This window comes from Haemaphysalis longicornis, unplaced genomic scaffold (assembly GCF_048455015.1).
Source record: "Haemaphysalis longicornis isolate Haplotype H1 unplaced genomic scaffold, Haemaphysalis longicornis Haplotype H1 scaffold_13, whole genome shotgun sequence".
Lineage (NCBI taxonomy): Eukaryota > Metazoa > Arthropoda > Arachnida > Ixodida > Ixodidae > Haemaphysalis > Haemaphysalis longicornis.
The window spans coordinates 48425252-48441981 of record NW_027526233.1 but is presented as its reverse complement, the minus strand read 5'-3'; the positions used below and the strand labels follow the sequence as shown (position 1 = coordinate 48441981).

The 16730-nt window shown below is 47.8% G+C and overlaps 4 non-coding genes across 4 annotated transcripts; all 4 read right to left on the bottom strand.

Annotated features, from left to right (window-relative positions):
• Nucleotides 1-3950: 3950 nt before the first annotated feature.
• Nucleotides 3951-4022, bottom strand: Trnak-uuu (transfer RNA lysine (anticodon UUU)). Its single transcript has one exon. It is a non-coding gene; the product is annotated as a tRNA-Lys (tRNA).
• Nucleotides 4023-8170: 4148 nt separating this feature from the next.
• On the bottom strand, nt 8171-8242 carry Trnak-uuu (transfer RNA lysine (anticodon UUU)). Its single transcript has one exon. It is a non-coding gene; the product is annotated as a tRNA-Lys (tRNA).
• A 4147-nt stretch (nt 8243-12389) lies between these two features.
• On the bottom strand, nt 12390-12461 carry Trnak-uuu (transfer RNA lysine (anticodon UUU)). Its single transcript has one exon. It is a non-coding gene; the product is annotated as a tRNA-Lys (tRNA).
• Nucleotides 12462-16609: 4148 nt separating this feature from the next.
• Trnak-uuu (transfer RNA lysine (anticodon UUU)) lies at nt 16610-16681 on the bottom strand. Its single transcript has one exon. It is a non-coding gene; the product is annotated as a tRNA-Lys (tRNA).
• Nucleotides 16682-16730: the final 49 nt, after the last annotated feature.

Here is a 16730-nt window from a genome sequence, read left to right as displayed (position 1 = left end):
CAGAGGGTTTATTTCCGACGTTTCGAATTCGAGACAAGTCTTCTTCGGGAATGATGGCTTCGGTCGCTTCGGAAGGGAGTACGCATGCCGAAAGCGAAAACCGGGTTTACGAATCGCCAACGATACCACACACCAACATACGTGAATAACACACACACGAAGCGGGAATCATCCTTATTAGCAGACTGAACAAAATTTGAACAAAAAATGAACAACAAAGAGAGAGACGCCAAGATAGTTGGGGAGAAAAAGGAAGAAATGGAGAAGAAAGAGCACTTAACAGGAATTCGATTGGTGGCAGAAACGCGAAAAGCTCAACAGCATCGGAAAGTGGTGTTGTCCTTATTCCTTTTTCCCCGAACTATATGGGCGTCTCTCTCTTCGATGTTTATTTTTGGTTTATTTTTTGTTCATTCTCCTAATAAGGAAGATTCTCGCTTTGTGTTTGTGTGATGCACGTATGTTTGTGTGTGGGATCGTTGGCCATTAGTAAACCCGCTTTGCACTTGTGGAGACAAGTAGCTTTCTATTATTTACCATAAATGTGTGCACAGTTGCTGACCTAAAAGCTATAATATCAGCTTGACGAGGCCCAGAAAACCGTTACATGGCAATAACGACCGGTATCAAAGCTCTAGGCAGTTTCGTAACATAACAGAACATGATTTATATACATCCAATATACGGAATTCGCAAACAACAAAACCGTATATCTGATTAAGCCGTCTTTGAATTCAGTGGCAGGGTACATACATTGGTAGGCAGGAGTTGCTTTCAGATGTAAATTATTCAAAATCAATCCCAAAAAGCAGAACAGTCTGTAAACAAGGAATAAAAACCAAGCAGCACAAACATTTACAACTTGCAGTGAGCAAAAAACGAAAAGAAGGTCTGCATTTTTCATCATACTTACAAATTTGTCGACAATGTCACAAAATATTTTCGCAATTCCAGAAAATTAAGGTTTGTCGTGTACTTATAGCTGTTTAGAAGGCAGGGGAGATTGTGTTGTAGCCATTGTAATTTATAATTGCTACGGAAATGCGGGATGAACCAAGGATCAGAACTGCGGGTGCTAGCTAAATTTTCGCTTTGTCGCAAAGAAGCCAGATGAGTAATATAGACTCTGTATTGGGGGAAGAAAATGAAAAGGGACGCAAAATTCGATAGTCATACATGTCGTCCAATTTCACAGTGTTGTACATGGGAAATATATTTTCTGTTACGCACAGGTAAGGAACGTTGGCGATTAAACGGAATATTTTTTGCAGCAGCAATACTATCATGATGTTTCTTTTCGTTGTGTTAGCCCAAATTAAACTGCAAAAATTGATATGCGATGCAAAAAGCACGTAGTATATGTTCAGTTTCACCCTTCTTGGGAGCAGCGCACGACATCGAGACAGTGCCCCAGTCATGGCAGAAAGTTTTTTACATATGCTGTCTACATGAGCATCCCAACTTAGGTGAGCAGAAAAAAATCACGAAAAGGATTTTATGGTGAGTCACAAAGTCAATTTCGGTACCTGCATATACAAGCGAGTGTTGAAATTTAATTGGTTTTTTTGTTGCGCTGAAAGTAATTGCATTTGTTTCCGCTGTATTAACTTTTATTTTATTTATTTGCGACCATAATAGAGCTTCTCTAGCACGACATTACACTTAGCAATTACATTATTTTCGTCTTTGTCAGAAAGTAATATGGTGCTGTCATCCGAATATATGATAAATTTAACTGTTGTATCTACATGAACAATATCATTAATATAGGCATTAAAGAGCAGTGGTCCCTATACGCTCCCCTGGGGCACACCGGTTGTTATCGGTAAAAACGATGATAGGAAGGGACCTATGCATACGCACTGATTACTATTGCCTTAGTATGACATGAGTAGTGGAAGTGGTTGACCACTAATTCCAAAGGACGAGAGTTTATTAATCAGTATGTTATGACAGAGGCAATCAAATGCCTTGTTAAAATCTATGAATAGCCCCAAAGTGTAAATAATATTATGTATGTTTTGTAGAATGTTCTCCTTCAAGGGTAATAGAGCTGTCTCGGTTGATTTATTGCTTCTAAATCCGAACTATCCTTCCGAAAGGATGTTATGTTTATGGAAGAATTGACTTACCCGTCAAAACATTTGCCCATCGAAACATGTATGCTCTCTTCCGAAGCGAACGAAGCCGTCATTCCCGTTGAAGACTTGCCTCGAAGTCGAAACGACGGAAATTAACCCTCCGCTGTTGCTGTTACCAAGGTTTCTTACTTTATATGCATATATATATATATATATATATATATATATATATATATATATATATATAGCAAGGAAATGAGGGGCTCCTTGAGGAAAATACAGAAAGATAGGGCAGCAGTCTATAACGCCAAAGGAGGCATAGGGGTGTGGTTAGGCTCTTTTCTTTTTCACTACGGTTAATGAAGTAAACATTTTTTTTAATATACAGAAGAAAGAAAGAAAGAAAAACACGCGCCCAGAGTGGGGACCGAACCCACGCCTTTCGATTACATGTCGAATGCCGTACCAATCGGCTATCTGGGCGATTGGTACGGCGATTGGTACAGTGGCTATCGGCTATCTGGGCCCAGATAGCCGATTGGTACGGCATTCGACATGTAATCGAAACGCGTGGGTTCGGTCCCCACTCTGGGCGCGTGTTTTTCTTTCTTTCTTTCTTCTGTATATTAAAAAAAATGTTTACTTCATTAACCGTAGTGAAAAAGAAAAGAGCCTAACCACACCCCTATGCCTCCTTTGGCGTTATAGACTGCTGCCCTATCTTTCTGTATATATATATATATATATATATATATATATATATATATATATATATATATATACACACACACAGAAAGAAATGCCGGCAGTCTACAACGCCAAAGAAGGCATAGGGGAATGGTTAGACATTGTTTTTACCGTTAGCGACGTTACATTATTTTTTTAATTATCATTACGTGAGAAAGAAAAAAAGAAAAACGCGCCCAGAGTGGGGACCAAACCCACGCCTTTCGAGTAGCTCCCGAATGACTTACTATTTCGGCTATTTGGGAGACTGTGTTCTCCTTCACTTTCTGGGGTATTTATATTTCCTACAACTGTATCTGACGCTTGACCGTAGTGCCCAGCGCCACTCAGACTAAGAGAAGGGGACTTTCTTTTAAACCCCCGGGGCGTGACGGGAACGTCTACAGCCTGTCATAAGCGGGTAACTGGCGGGAAAACCCCTTATGCTACCTTGGCATCAAGGCTGCCAGAACCGAGGCCCTCGCTACGCTTTCGCACGATAATAGGGTTTGAAAAATAAAGGGCTCGTTAGGAAATACAGAAAGAAATTCCAGCAGTTTTTAACGCCAAAGAAGGCATAAGGGATTGGTTAGACATTTTTGTTAACGTAAGTGAGGTTACATCATTTTTTTATTATTATTACGTGAGAAAAAATGAAAGAAAAACATGCCCAGAGTGGGGACTGAACCCACGCCTTTCGATTAGATCTCGAATGCCTTACCAATTTGGCTATCTGGGTGACTGTGTTCTCCTTCACTTTCTGGGGTATTTATATTTCCTACAACTGTATCTGACGCTTGAGGGTGCGAGCCAGCGCTAGTAAGACTACATGGATGGAAGGGGACCTTCTTTTCAACCCCTGGGGTGCGACGCGAACGTCTACTGCCTGTCATAAGCGGGTAACTGGCGGGAAAACCCCATATGCTACCTTGGCATCAAGGCTGCCAGAACCGAGGCCCTCGCTACGCTTTCGCACGATAATAGGGTTTGAAAAATAAAGGGCTCGTTAGGAAATACAGAAAGAAATGCCAGCAGTTTACAACGCCAAAGAAGGCATAAGGGATTGGTTACACATTTTTGTTAACGTTAGTGACGTTACATCATTTTTTATTATTATTACGTGAGAAAAATGAAAGAAAAACATGCCCAGAGTGGGGACCGAACCCACGCCTTTCGATTAAATCTCGAATGCCTTACCAATTGGGCTATCTCGGCGACTGTGTTTTCTTTCACTTTCTGGGGTATTTATATATCCTACAACTGTATCTGACGCTTGAGGGTGGTAGCCAGCGCCACTCAGACTACACAAAGCGGACCTTCTTTTCCTCCCCCGGAGTGTTGCGCGAACGTCTACAGCCTGTCATAAGCGGGTAACTGGCGGGAAACCCTCTTATGCTACATTGGCATCAAGGCAGCCAGAAACGAGGCCCACGCTAGGCTTAGGCATGATACTAGGGTTTGGAAATAAGTGGCTCGTTAGGGAATACAGAAAGGAATGCCGGCACTCTACAACGCCAAAGAAGGCTTAGGGGAATGGTTAGACATTTTCGTTACTATTATTGATGTTACATTATTTTTTTATTATTATTACTATAGAAAGAAAGCAAGAAAAACACGAGCCCCGATTGGGGACCGAACCCACTCCTTTCGATTAGATCTCGAATGCCTTACCAATTCTGCTATCTGGGAGATGTGTTCTCCTTCACTTTCTGGGGTATTTATATTTTCTACAACTGTATCTGACGCTTGAGGGTGGCTACCAGCGCCACTCAGACTACACGGGGAGCAGGGGTCCTGTTTTTCAACGCCCGGGGCGTGACGCGAACGTCTACAGCCTGTTATAAGCGGGTAACTGGCGGGAAACCCTCTTATGCTACCTTGACATCAAGGCTACCACAACGGAGGCCCTCGCTAAGCTTTCGCACTATAAAAGGGTTTGGAAATAAGGAGCTCGTTAGGAAATACAGAAAGAAATGCCGGCAGTCTAAAACGCCAAACGAGGCATAGGAGAATGGTTAGAGATTTTTTACCGTTAGTGACGTTACATTATTTTTTTAATATATTACGTAAGAAAGAAAGAAAGAAAAACACGCGTCCAGAGTGGGGACCGAACTCACGCCTTTCGATTATATCTCGAATGCCTTACCAATGCGCCTATCTTGGCGACTGGGTTCTGCTTCACTTTCTGGGGTACTTATATATCCTACAACTGTATCTGACGCTTGAGGGTGTAGCCAGCGCCACTCAGAGTACACGGGGAGAAGGGGACCTTCTTTTCACCCCCCGGTGCGCGACTCGAACGTCTACAGCCTGTTCTAAGCGGGTAACTGGCGGGAAACCCTCTTATGCTACCTTGGCATCAAGGCTACCACAACGGAGGCCCTCGCTAAGCTTTCGCACTATAAAAGGGTTTGGAAATAAGGAGCTCGTTAGGAAATACAGAAAGAAATGCCGGCAGTCTAAAACGCCAAAGGAGGCATAGGAGAATGGTTAGAGATTTTTTTACCGTCAGTGACGTTACATTATTTTTTAATATGATTACGTAGGAAAGAAAGAAAGAAAAAATTTCCCCCGCACTTCCCCGTGGGGGAGAGTGTGTAAGTGCGAATGCACTGTTGTTAATTTGTGGATTAAAGAGTCGAGGAGTAGAAAGAGTATGTACAGTATACGACGCGCGCCAACGCTAGTAGTCACTGCGAGGAGATAGGAGGAGGAGAGCAGGGCCCGCAGTTTACGGCTAGGAGAGAGGGGAGGGGAGAAGCGCACCGCCGCGAGGCCGCCGCGGCTGCCCGCGCGCTGGTCCGCGATCACCGCCGGAGCACCGTCGATGCGCGCACCATCACGTCTCGCGCTCCGTTACCACACGCGCGCGCCGTTGCTATGCACACGCTCCCCTCCGCTCCGCGCCGTTGCTAGGGGGAGGAGGCGCGCGCGATAACACCTGTGAGGAGCGCGGACATCGCCGGTGGACGCGTGATTCAGGGTCGCTTAAGAAGTGCATCGCACTTAAAACACGCGCCCAGAGTGGGGACCGAACCCACGCCTTTTGATTATATCTCGAATGCCTTACCAATGCGGCTATATTGGCGACTGGGTTCTCCTTCACTTTCTGGGGTACTTATATATCCTACAACTGTATCTCAGGCTTGAGGGTGGTAGCCAGCACCACTCAGACTACACGGGGAGAAGGGGACCTTCTTTTCAACCGCCGGGGCGTGACGCGAACGTCTACAGCCTGTCATAAGCGTGTAACTGGCGGGAAACACTGTTATGCTACATTGGTATCAAGGCTTCCAGAACCGAGGCCCTCCCAAAGCTTTCGCACGATAATAAGGTTTGGAAAAAAGCGGCTCGTTAGGAAATACAGAGAGAAATACCGGCAGTCTAAAACGCCAAAAGAGGCATAAGGGAATGATTAGACATTTTTTACCGTTACTGATGTCAAATTTTTTTATTATTATTACGTGAGAAAGAAAGAAAGGAAAACACGAGCACTGAGTGGGGACCGAACCCACGCCTTTCGAATAAATCTCGAATGCCTTACCAATTCGGCTATCTGGGCGACTGTGTTCTTCACTTTCTGGGGTATTTATATTTCCTACAACCGTATCTGACGCTTGAAGGTGGTAGCCAGCGCCACTCAGACTACATGGGGAGAAGGGGACCTTCTTTTCAACCCCCGGTGCGCGACTCGAACGTCTACAGCCTGTCATAAGCGGGTAACTGGCGGGAAACCCTCTTATGCTACCTTGGCATCAAGGCTACCATACCGGGAGCCCTCGCTAAGCTTTCGCACTATAAAAGGGTTTGGAAATAAGGAGCTCGTTAGGAAATACAGAAAGAAATGCCGGCAGTCTAAAACGCCAAAGGAGGCATAGGAGAATGGTTAGAGATTTTTTTACCGTTAGTGACGTTACATTATTTTTTAATATGATTACGTAGGAAAGAAAGAAAGAAAAAAATTCCCCCGCACTTCCCCGTGGGGGAGAGTGTGTAAGTACGAATGCACTGTTGTTAATTTGTGGATTAAAGAGTCGAGGAGTAGAAAGAGTATGTACAGTATACGAGGCGCGCCAACGCTAGTAGTCACTGCGAGGAGATAGGAGGAGGAGAGCAGGGCCCGCAGTTTACGGCGAGGAGAGAGGGGAGAGGAGGAGCGCACCGCCGCGAGGCCGCCGCGGCTGCCCGCGCGCTGGCCCGCGCTCACCGCCGGAGCGCCGTCGATGCGCGCGCCATCACGTCTCGCGCTCCGTTACTACACGCGCGCGCCGTTGCTATGCACACGCTCCCCTCCGCTCCGCGCCGTTGCTAGGGGCGAGGAGGCGCGCGCGATAACACCTGTGAGGAGCGCGGACATCGCCGGTGGACGCGTGATTCAGGGTCGCTTAAGAAGTGCATCGCACTTAAAACACGCGCCCAGAGTGGGGACCGAACCCACGCCTTTCGATTATATCTCGAATGCCTTACCAATGCGGCTATATTGGCTACTGGGTTGTCCTTCACTTTCTGGGGTACCTATATATCCTACAACTGTATCTCAGGCTTGAGGGTGGTAGCCAGCACCACTCAGACTACACGGGGAGAAGGGGACCTTCTTTTCAACCCCCGGGGCGTGACGCGAACGTCTACAGCCTGTCATAAGTGTGTAACTGGCGGGAAACCCTGTTATGCTACATTGGCATCAAGGCTGCCAGAACCGAGGCCCTCCCAAAGCTTTCGCACGATAATAAGGTTTGGAAAAAAGCGGCTCGTTAGGAAATACAGAAAGAAATGCCGGCAGTCTAAAACGCCAAAGGAGGCATAAGGGAATGATTAGACATTTTTTACCGTTACTGATGTTAAATTTTTTTATTATTATTACGTGAGAAAGAAAGAAAGAAAAACACGCGCACTGAGTGGGGACCGAACCCACGGCTTTCGATTAAATCTCGAATGCCTTACCAATTCGGCTATCTGGGTGACTGTGTTCTCCTTCACTTTCTGTGGTATTTATATTTCCTACAACTGTATCTGACGCTTGAGGGTGCGAGCCAGCGCTAGTAAGACTACATGGATGGAAGGGGACCTTCTTTTCAACCCCTGGGGTGCGACGCGAACGTCTACTGCCTGTCATAAGCGGGTAACTGGCGGGAAAACCCCATATGCTACCTTGGCATCAAGGCTGCCAGAACCGAGGCCCTCGCTACGCTTTCGCACGATAATAGGGTTTGAAAAATAAAGGGCTCGTTAGGAAATACAGAAAGAAATGCCAGCAGTTTACAACGCCAAAGAAGGCATAAGGGATTGGTTAGACATTTTTGTTAACATTAGTGACGTTACATCATTTTTTATTATTATTACGTGAGAAAAATGAAAGAAAAACATGCCCAGAGTGGGGACCGAACCCACGCCTTTCGATTAAATCTCGAATGCCTTACCAATTGGGCTATCTCGGCGACTGTGTTTTCTTTCACTTTCTGGGGTATTTATATTTCCTACAACTGTATCTGACGCTTGAGGGTGGTAGCCAGCGCCACTCAGACTACACAAAGCGGACCTTCTTTTCCTCCCCGGAGTGTTGCGCGAACGTCTACAGCCTGTCATAAGCGGGTAACTGGCGGGAAACCCTCTTATGCTACCTTGGCATCAAGGCAGCCAGAAACGAGGCCCACGCTAGGCTTAGGCATGATACTAGGGTTTGGAAATAAGTGGCTCGTTAGGGAATACAGAAAGGAATGCCGGCACTCTACAACGCCAAAGAAGGCTTAGGGGAATGGTTAGACATTTTCGTTACTATTATTGATGTTACATTATTTTTTTATTATTATTACTATAGAAAGAAAGCAAGAAAAACACGAGCCCCGATTGGGGACCGAACCCACTCCTTTCGATTAGATCTCGAATGCCTTACCAATTCTGCTATCTGGGAGATGTGTTCTCCTTCACTTTCTGGGGTATTTATATTTTCTACAACTGTATCTGACGCTTGAGGGTGGCTACCAGCGCCACTCAGACTACACGGGGAGCAGGGGTCCTGTTTTTCAACGCCCGGGGCTTGACGCGAACGTCTACAGCCTGTTATAAGCGGGTAACTGGCGGGAAACCCTCTTATGCTACCTTGACATCAAGGCTACCACAACGGAGGCCCTCGCTAAGCTTTCGCACTATAAAAGGGTTTGGAAATAAGGAGCTCGTTAGGAAATACAGAAAGAAATGCTGGCAGTCTAAAACGCCAAACGAGGCATAGGAGAATGGTTAGAGATTTTTTACCGTTAGTGACGTTACATTATTTTTTTAATATATTACGTAAGAAAGAAAGAAAGAAAAACACGCGTCCAGAGTGGGGACCGAACTCACGCCTTTCGATTATATCTCGAATGCCTTACCAATGCGCCTATCTTGGCGACTGGGTTCTGCTTCACTTTCTGGGGTACTTATATTTCCTACAACTGTATCTGACGCTTGAGGGTGTAGCCAGCGCCACTCAGAGTACACGGGGAGAAGGGGACCTTCTTTTCACCCCCCGGTGCGCGACTCGAACGTCTACAGCCTGTTATAAGCGGGTAACTGGCGGGAAACCCTCTTATGCTACCTTGGCATCAAGGCTACCACAACGGAGGCCCTCGCTAAGCTTTCGCACTATAAAAGGGTTTGGAAATAAGGAGCTTGTTAGGAAATACAGAAAGAAATGCCGGCAGTCTAAAACGCCAAAGGAGGCATAGGAGAATGGTTAGAGATTTTTTTACCGTCAGTGACGTTACATTATTTTTTAATATGATTACGTAGGAAAGAAAGAAAGAAAAAATTTCCCCCGCACTTCCCCGTGGGGGAGAGTGTGTAAGTGCGAATGCACTGTTGTTAATTTGTGGATTAAAGAGTCGAGGAGTAGAAAGAGTATGTACAGTATACGACGCGCGCCAACGCTAGTAGTCACTGCGAGGAGATAGGAGGAGGAGAGCAGGGCCCGCAGTTTACGGCTAGGAGAGAGGGGAGGGGAGAAGCGCACCGCCGCGAGGCCGCCGCGGCTGCCCGCGCGCTGGTCCGCGCTCACCGCCGGAGCACCGTCGATGCGCGCACCATCACGTCTCGCACTCCGTTACCACACGCGCGCGCCGTTGCTATGCACACGCTCCCCTCCGCTCCGCGCCGTTGCTAGGGGGAGGAGGCGCGCGCGATAACACCTGTGAGGAGCGCGGACATCGCCGGTGGACGCGTGATTCAGGGTCGCTTAAGAAGTGCATCGCACTTAAAACACGCGCCCAGAGTGGGGACCGAACCCACGCCTTTTGATTATATCTCGAATGCCTTACCAATGCGGCTATATTGGCGACTGGGTTCTCCTTCACTTTCTGGGGTACTTATATATCCTACAACTGTATCTCAGGCTTGAGGGTGGTAGCCAGCACCACTCAGACTACACGGGGAGAAGGGGACCTTCTTTTCAACCCCCGGGGCGTGACGCGAACGTCTACAGCCTGTCATAAGCGTGTAACTGGCGGGAAACACTGTTATGCTACATTGGTATCAAGGCTTCCAGAACCGAGGCCCTCCCAAAGCTTTCGCACGATAATAAGGTTTGGAAAAAAGCGGCTCGTTAGGAAATACAGAGAGAAATACCGGCAGTCTAAAACGCCAAAAGAGGCATAAGGGAATGATTAGACATTTTTTACCGTTACTGATGTTAAATTTTTTTATTATTATTACGTGAGAAAGAAAGAAAGGAAAACACGAGCACTGAGTGGGGACCGAACCCACGCCTTTCGAATAAATCTCGAATGCCTTACCAATTCGGCTATCTGGGCGACTGTGTTCTTCACTTTCTGGGGTATTTATATTTCCTACAACCGTATCTGACGCTTGAAGGTGGTAGCCAGCGCCACTCAGACTACATGGGGAGAAGGGGACCTTCTTTTCAACCCCCGGTGCGCGACTCGAACGTCTACAGCCTGTCATAAGCGGGTAACTGGCGGGAAACCCTCTTATGCTACCTTGGCATCAAGGCTACCATACCGGGAGCCCTCGCTAAGCTTTCGCACTATAAAAGGGTTTGGAAATAAGGAGCTCGTTAGGAAATACAGAAAGAAATGCCGGCAGTCTAAAACGCCAAAGGAGGCATAGGAGAATGGTTAGAGATTTTTTTACCGTTAGTGACGTTACATTATTTTTTAATATGATTACGTAGGAAAGAAAGAAAGAAAAAAATTCCCCCGCACTTCCCCGTGGGGGAGAGTGTGTAAGTACGAATGCACTGTTGTTAATTTGTGGATTAAAGAGTCGAGGAGTAGAAAGAGTATGTACAGTATACGAGGCGCGCCAACGCTAGTAGTCACTGCGAGGAGATAGGAGGAGGAGAGCAGGGCCCGCAGTTTACGGCGAGGAGAGAGGGGAGAGGAGGAGCGCACCGCCGCGAGGCCGCCGCGGCTGCCCGCGCGCTGGCCCGCGCTCACCGCCGGAGCGCCGTCGATGCGCGCGCCATCACGTCTCGCGCTCCGTTACTACACGCGCGCGCCGTTGCTATGCACACGCTCCCCTCCGCTCCGCGCCGTTGCTAGGGGCGAGGAGGCGCGCGCGATAACACCTGTGAGGAGCGCGGACATCGCCGGTGGACGCGTGATTCAGGGTCGCTTAAGAAGTGCATCGCACTTAAAACACGCGCCCAGAGTGGGGACCGAACCCACGCCTTTCGATTATATCTCGAATGCCTTACCAATGCGGCTATATTGGCGACTGGGTTGTCCTTCACTTTCTGGGGTACTTATATATCCTACAACTGTATCTCAGGCTTGAGGGTGGTAGCCAGCACCACTCAGACTACACGGGGAGAAGGGGACCTTCTTTTCAACCCCCGGGGCGTGACGCGAACGTCTACAGCCTGTCATAAGTGTGTAACTGGCGGGAAACCCTGTTATGCTACATTGGCATCAAGGCTGCCAGAACCGAGGCCCTCCCAAAGCTTTCGCACGATAATAAGGTTTGGAAAAAAGCGGCTCGTTAGGAAATACAGAAAGAAATGCCGGCAGTCTAAAACGCCAAAGGCGGCATAAGGGAATGATTAGACATTTTTTACCGTTACTGATGTTAAATTTTTTTATTATTATTACGTGAGAAAGAAAGAAAGAAAAACACGCGCACTGAGTGGGGACCGAACCCACGGCTTTCGATTAAATCTCGAATGCCTTACCAATTCGGCTATCTGGGTGACTGTGTTCTCCTTCACTTTCTGTGGTATTTATATTTCCTACAACTGTATCTGACGCTTGAGGGTGCGAGCCAGCGCTAGTAAGACTACATGGATGGAAGGGGACCTTCTTTTCAACCCCTGGGGTGCGACGCGAACGTCTACTGCCTGTCATAAGCGGGTAACTGGCGGGAAAACCCCATATGCTACCTTGGCATCAAGGCTGCCAGAACCGAGGCCCTCGCTACGCTTTCGCACGATAATAGGGTTTGAAAAATAAAGGGCTCGTTAGGAAATACAGAAAGAAATGCCAGCAGTTTACAACGCCAAAGAAGGCATAAGGGATTGGTTAGACATTTTTGTTAACGTTAGTGACGTTACATCATTTTTTATTATTATTACGTGAGAAAAATGAAAGAAAAACATGCCCAGAGTGGGGACCGAACCCACGCCTTTCGATTAAATCTCGAATGCCTTACCAATTGGGCTATCTCGGCGACTGTGTTTTCTTTCACTTTCTGGGGTATTTATATTTCCTACAACTGTATCTGACGCTTGAGGGTGGTAGCCAGCGCCACTCAGACTACACAAAGCGGACCTTCTTTTCCTCCCCCGGAGTGTTGCGCGAACGTCTACAGCCTGTCATAAGCGGGTAACTGGCGGGAAACCCTCTTATGCTACCTTGGCATCAAGGCAGCCAGAAACGAGGCCCACGCTAGGCTTAGGCATGATACTAGGGTTTGGAAATAAGTGGCTCGTTAGGGAATACAGAAAGGAATGCCGGCACTCTACAACGCCAAAGAAGGCTTAGGGGAATGGTTAGACATTTTCGTTACTATTATTGATGTTACATTATTTTTTTATTATTATTACTATAGAAAGAAAGCAAGAAAAACACGAGCCCCGATTGGGGACCGAACCCACTCCTTTCGATTAGATCTCGAATGCCTTACCAATTCTGCTATATGGGAGATGTGTTCTGCTTCACTTTCTGGGGTATTTATATTTTCTACAACTGTATCTGACGCTTGAGGGTGGCTACCAGCGCCACTCAGACTACACGGGGAGCAGGGGTCCTGTTTTTCAACGCCCGGGGCGTGACGCGAACGTCTACAGCCTGTTATAAGCGGGTAACTGGCGGGAAACCCTCTTATGCTACCTTGACATCAAGGCTACCACAACGGAGGCCCTCGCTAAGCTTTCGCACTATAAAAGGGTTTGGAAATAAGGAGCTCGTTAGGAAATACAGAAAGAAATGGCGGCAGTCTAAAACGCCAAACGAGGCATAGGAGAATGGTTAGAGATTTTTTACCGTTAGTGACGTTACATTATTTTTTTAATATATTACGTAAGAAAGAAAGAAAGAAAAACACGCGTCCAGAGTGGGGACCGAACCCACGCCTTTCGATTATATCTCGAATGCCTTACCAATGCGCCTATCTTGGCGACTGGGTTCTGCTTCACTTTCTGGGGTACTTATATTTCCTACAACTGTATCTGACGCTTGAGGGTGTAGCCAGCGCCACTCAGAGTACACGGGGAGAAGGGGACCTTCTTTTCAACCCCCGGTGCGCGACTCGAACGTCTACAGCCTGTTATAAGCGGGTAACTGGCGGGAAACCCTCTTATGCTACCTTGGCATCAAGGCTACCACAACGGAGGCCCTCGCTAAGCTTTCGCACTATAAAAGGGTTTGGAAATAAGGAGCTCGTTAGGAAATACAGAAAGAAATGCCGGCAGTCTAAAACGCCAAAGGAGGCATAGGAGAATGGTTAGAGATTTTTTTACCGTCAGTGACGTTACATTATTTTTTAATATGATTACGTAGGAAAGAAAGAAAGAAAAAATTTCCCCCGCACTTCCCCGTGGGGGAGAGTGTGTAAGTGCGAATGCACTGTTGTTAATTTGTGGATTAAAGAGTCGAGGAGTAGAAAGAGTATGTACAGTATACGACGCGCGCCAACGCTAGTAGTCACTGCGAGGAGATAGGAGGAGGAGAGCAGGGCCCGCAGTTTACGGCTAGGAGAGAGGGGAGGGGAGAAGCGCACCGCCGCGAGGCCGCCGCGGCTGCCCGCGCGCTGGTCCGCGCTCACCGCCGGAGCACCGTCGATGCGCGCACCATCACGTCTCACGCTCTGTTACCACACGCGCGCGCCGTTGCTATGCACACGCTCCCCTCCGCTCCGCGCCGTTGCTAGGGGGAGGAGGCGCGCGCGATAACACCTGTGAGGAGCGCGGACATCGCCGGTGGACGCGTGATTCAGGGTCGCTTAAGAAGTGCATCGCACTTAAAACACGCGCCCAGAGTGGGGACCGAACCCACGCCTTTTGATTATATCTCGAATGCCTTACCAATGCGGCTATATTGGCGACTGGGTTCTCCTTCACTTTCTGGGGTACTTATATATCCTACAACTGTATCTCAGGCTTGAGGGTGGTAGCCAGCACCACTCAGACTACACGGGGAGAAGGGGACCTTCTTTTCAACCCCCGGGGCGTGACGCGAACGTCTACAGCCTGTCATAAGCGTGTAACTGGCGGGAAACACTGTTATGCTACATTGGTATCAAGGCTTCCAGAACCGAGGCCCTCCCAAAGCTTTCGCACGATAATAAGGTTTGGAAAAAAGCGGCTCGTTAGGAAATACAGAGAGAAATACCGGCAGTCTAAAACGCCAAAAGAGGCATAAGGGAATGATTAGACATTTTTTACCGTTACTGATGTTAAATTTTTTTATTATTATTACGTGAGAAAGAAAGAAAGGAAAACACGAGCACTGAGTGGGGACCGAACCCACGCCTTTCGAATAAATCTCGAATGCCTTACCAATTCGGCTATCTGGGCGACTGTGTTCTTCACTTTCTGGGGTATTTATATTTCCTACAACCGTATCTGACGCTTGAAGGTGGTAGCCAGCGCCACTCAGACTACATGGGGAGAAGGGGACCTTCTTTTCAACCCCCGGTGCGCGACTCGAACGTCTACAGCCTGTCATAAGCGGGTAACTGGCGGGAAACCCTCTTATGCTACCTTGGCATCAAGGCTACCATACCGGGAGCCCTCGCTAAGCTTTCGCACTATAAAAGGGTTTGGAAATAAGGAGCTCGTTAGGAAATACAGAAAGAAATGCCGGCAGTCTAAAACGCCAAAGGAGGCATAGGAGAATGGTTAGAGATTTTTTTACCGTTAGTGACGTTACATTATTTTTTAATATGATTACGTAGGAAAGAAAGAAAGAAAAAAATTCCCCCGCACTTCCCCGTGGGGGAGAGTGTGTAAGTACGAATGCACTGTTGTTAATTTGTGGATTAAAGAGTCGAGGAGTAGAAAGAGTATGTACAGTATACGAGGCGCGCCAACGCTAGTAGTCACTGCGAGGAGATAGGAGGAGGAGAGCAGGGCCCGCAGTTTACGGCGAGGAGAGAGGGGAGAGGAGGAGCGCACCGCCGCGAGGCCGCCGCGGCTGCCCGCGCGCTGGCCCGCGCTCACCGCCGGAGCGCCGTCGATGCGCGCGCCATCACGTCTCGCGCTCCGTTACTACACGCGCGCGCCGTTGCTATGCACACGCTCCCCTCCGCTCCGCGCCGTTGCTAGGGGCGAGGAGGCGCGCGCGATAACACCTGTGAGGAGCGCGGACATCGCCGGTGGACGCGTGATTCAGGGTCGCTTAAGAAGTGCATCGCACTTAAAACACGCGCCCAGAGTGGGGACCGAACCCACGCCTTTCGATTATATCTCGAATGCCTTACCAATGCGGCTATATTGGCGACTGGGTTGTCCTTCACTTTCTGGGGTACTTATATATCCTACAACTGTATCTCAGGCTTGAGGGTGGTAGCCAGCACCACTCAGACTACACGGGGAGAAGGGGACCTTCTTTTCAACCCCCGGGGCGTGACGCGAACGTCTACAGCCTGTCATAAGTGTGTAACTGGCGGGAAACCCTGTTATGCTACATTGGCATCAAGGCTGCCAGAACCGAGGCCCTCCCAAAGCTTTCGCACGATAATAAGGTTTGGAAAAAAGCGGCTCGTTAGGAAATACAGAAAGAAATGCCGGCAGTCTAAAACGCCAAAGGCGGCATAAGGGAATGATTAGACATTTTTTACCGTTACTGATGTTAAATTTTTTTATTATTATTACGTGAGAAAGAAAGAAAGAAAAACACGCGCACTGAGTGGGGACCGAACCCACGGCTTTCGATTAAATCTCGAATGCCTTACCAATTCGGCTATCTGGGTGACTGTGTTCTCCTTCACTTTCTGTGGTATTTATATTTCCTACAACTGTATCTGACGCTTGAGGGTGCGAGCCAGCGCTAGTAAGACTACATGGATGGAAGGGGACCTTCTTTTCAACCCCTGGGGTGCGACGCGAACGTCTACTGCCTGTCATAAGCGGGTAACTGGCGGGAAAACCCCATATGCTACCTTGGCATCAAGGCTGCCAGAACCGAGGCCCTCGCTACGCTTTCGCACGATAATAGGGTTTGAAAAATAAAGGGCTCGTTAGGAAATACAGAAAGAAATGCCAGCAGTTTACAACGCCAAAGAAGGCATAAGGGATTGGTTAGACATTTTTGTTAACGTTAGTGACGTTACATCATTTTTTATTATTATTACGTGAGAAAAATGAAAGAAAAACATGCCCAGAGTGGGGACCGAACCCACGCCTTTCGATTAAATCTCGAATGCCTTACCAATTGGGCTATCTCGGCGACTGTGTTTTCTTTCACTTTCTGGGGTATTTATATTTCCTACAACTGT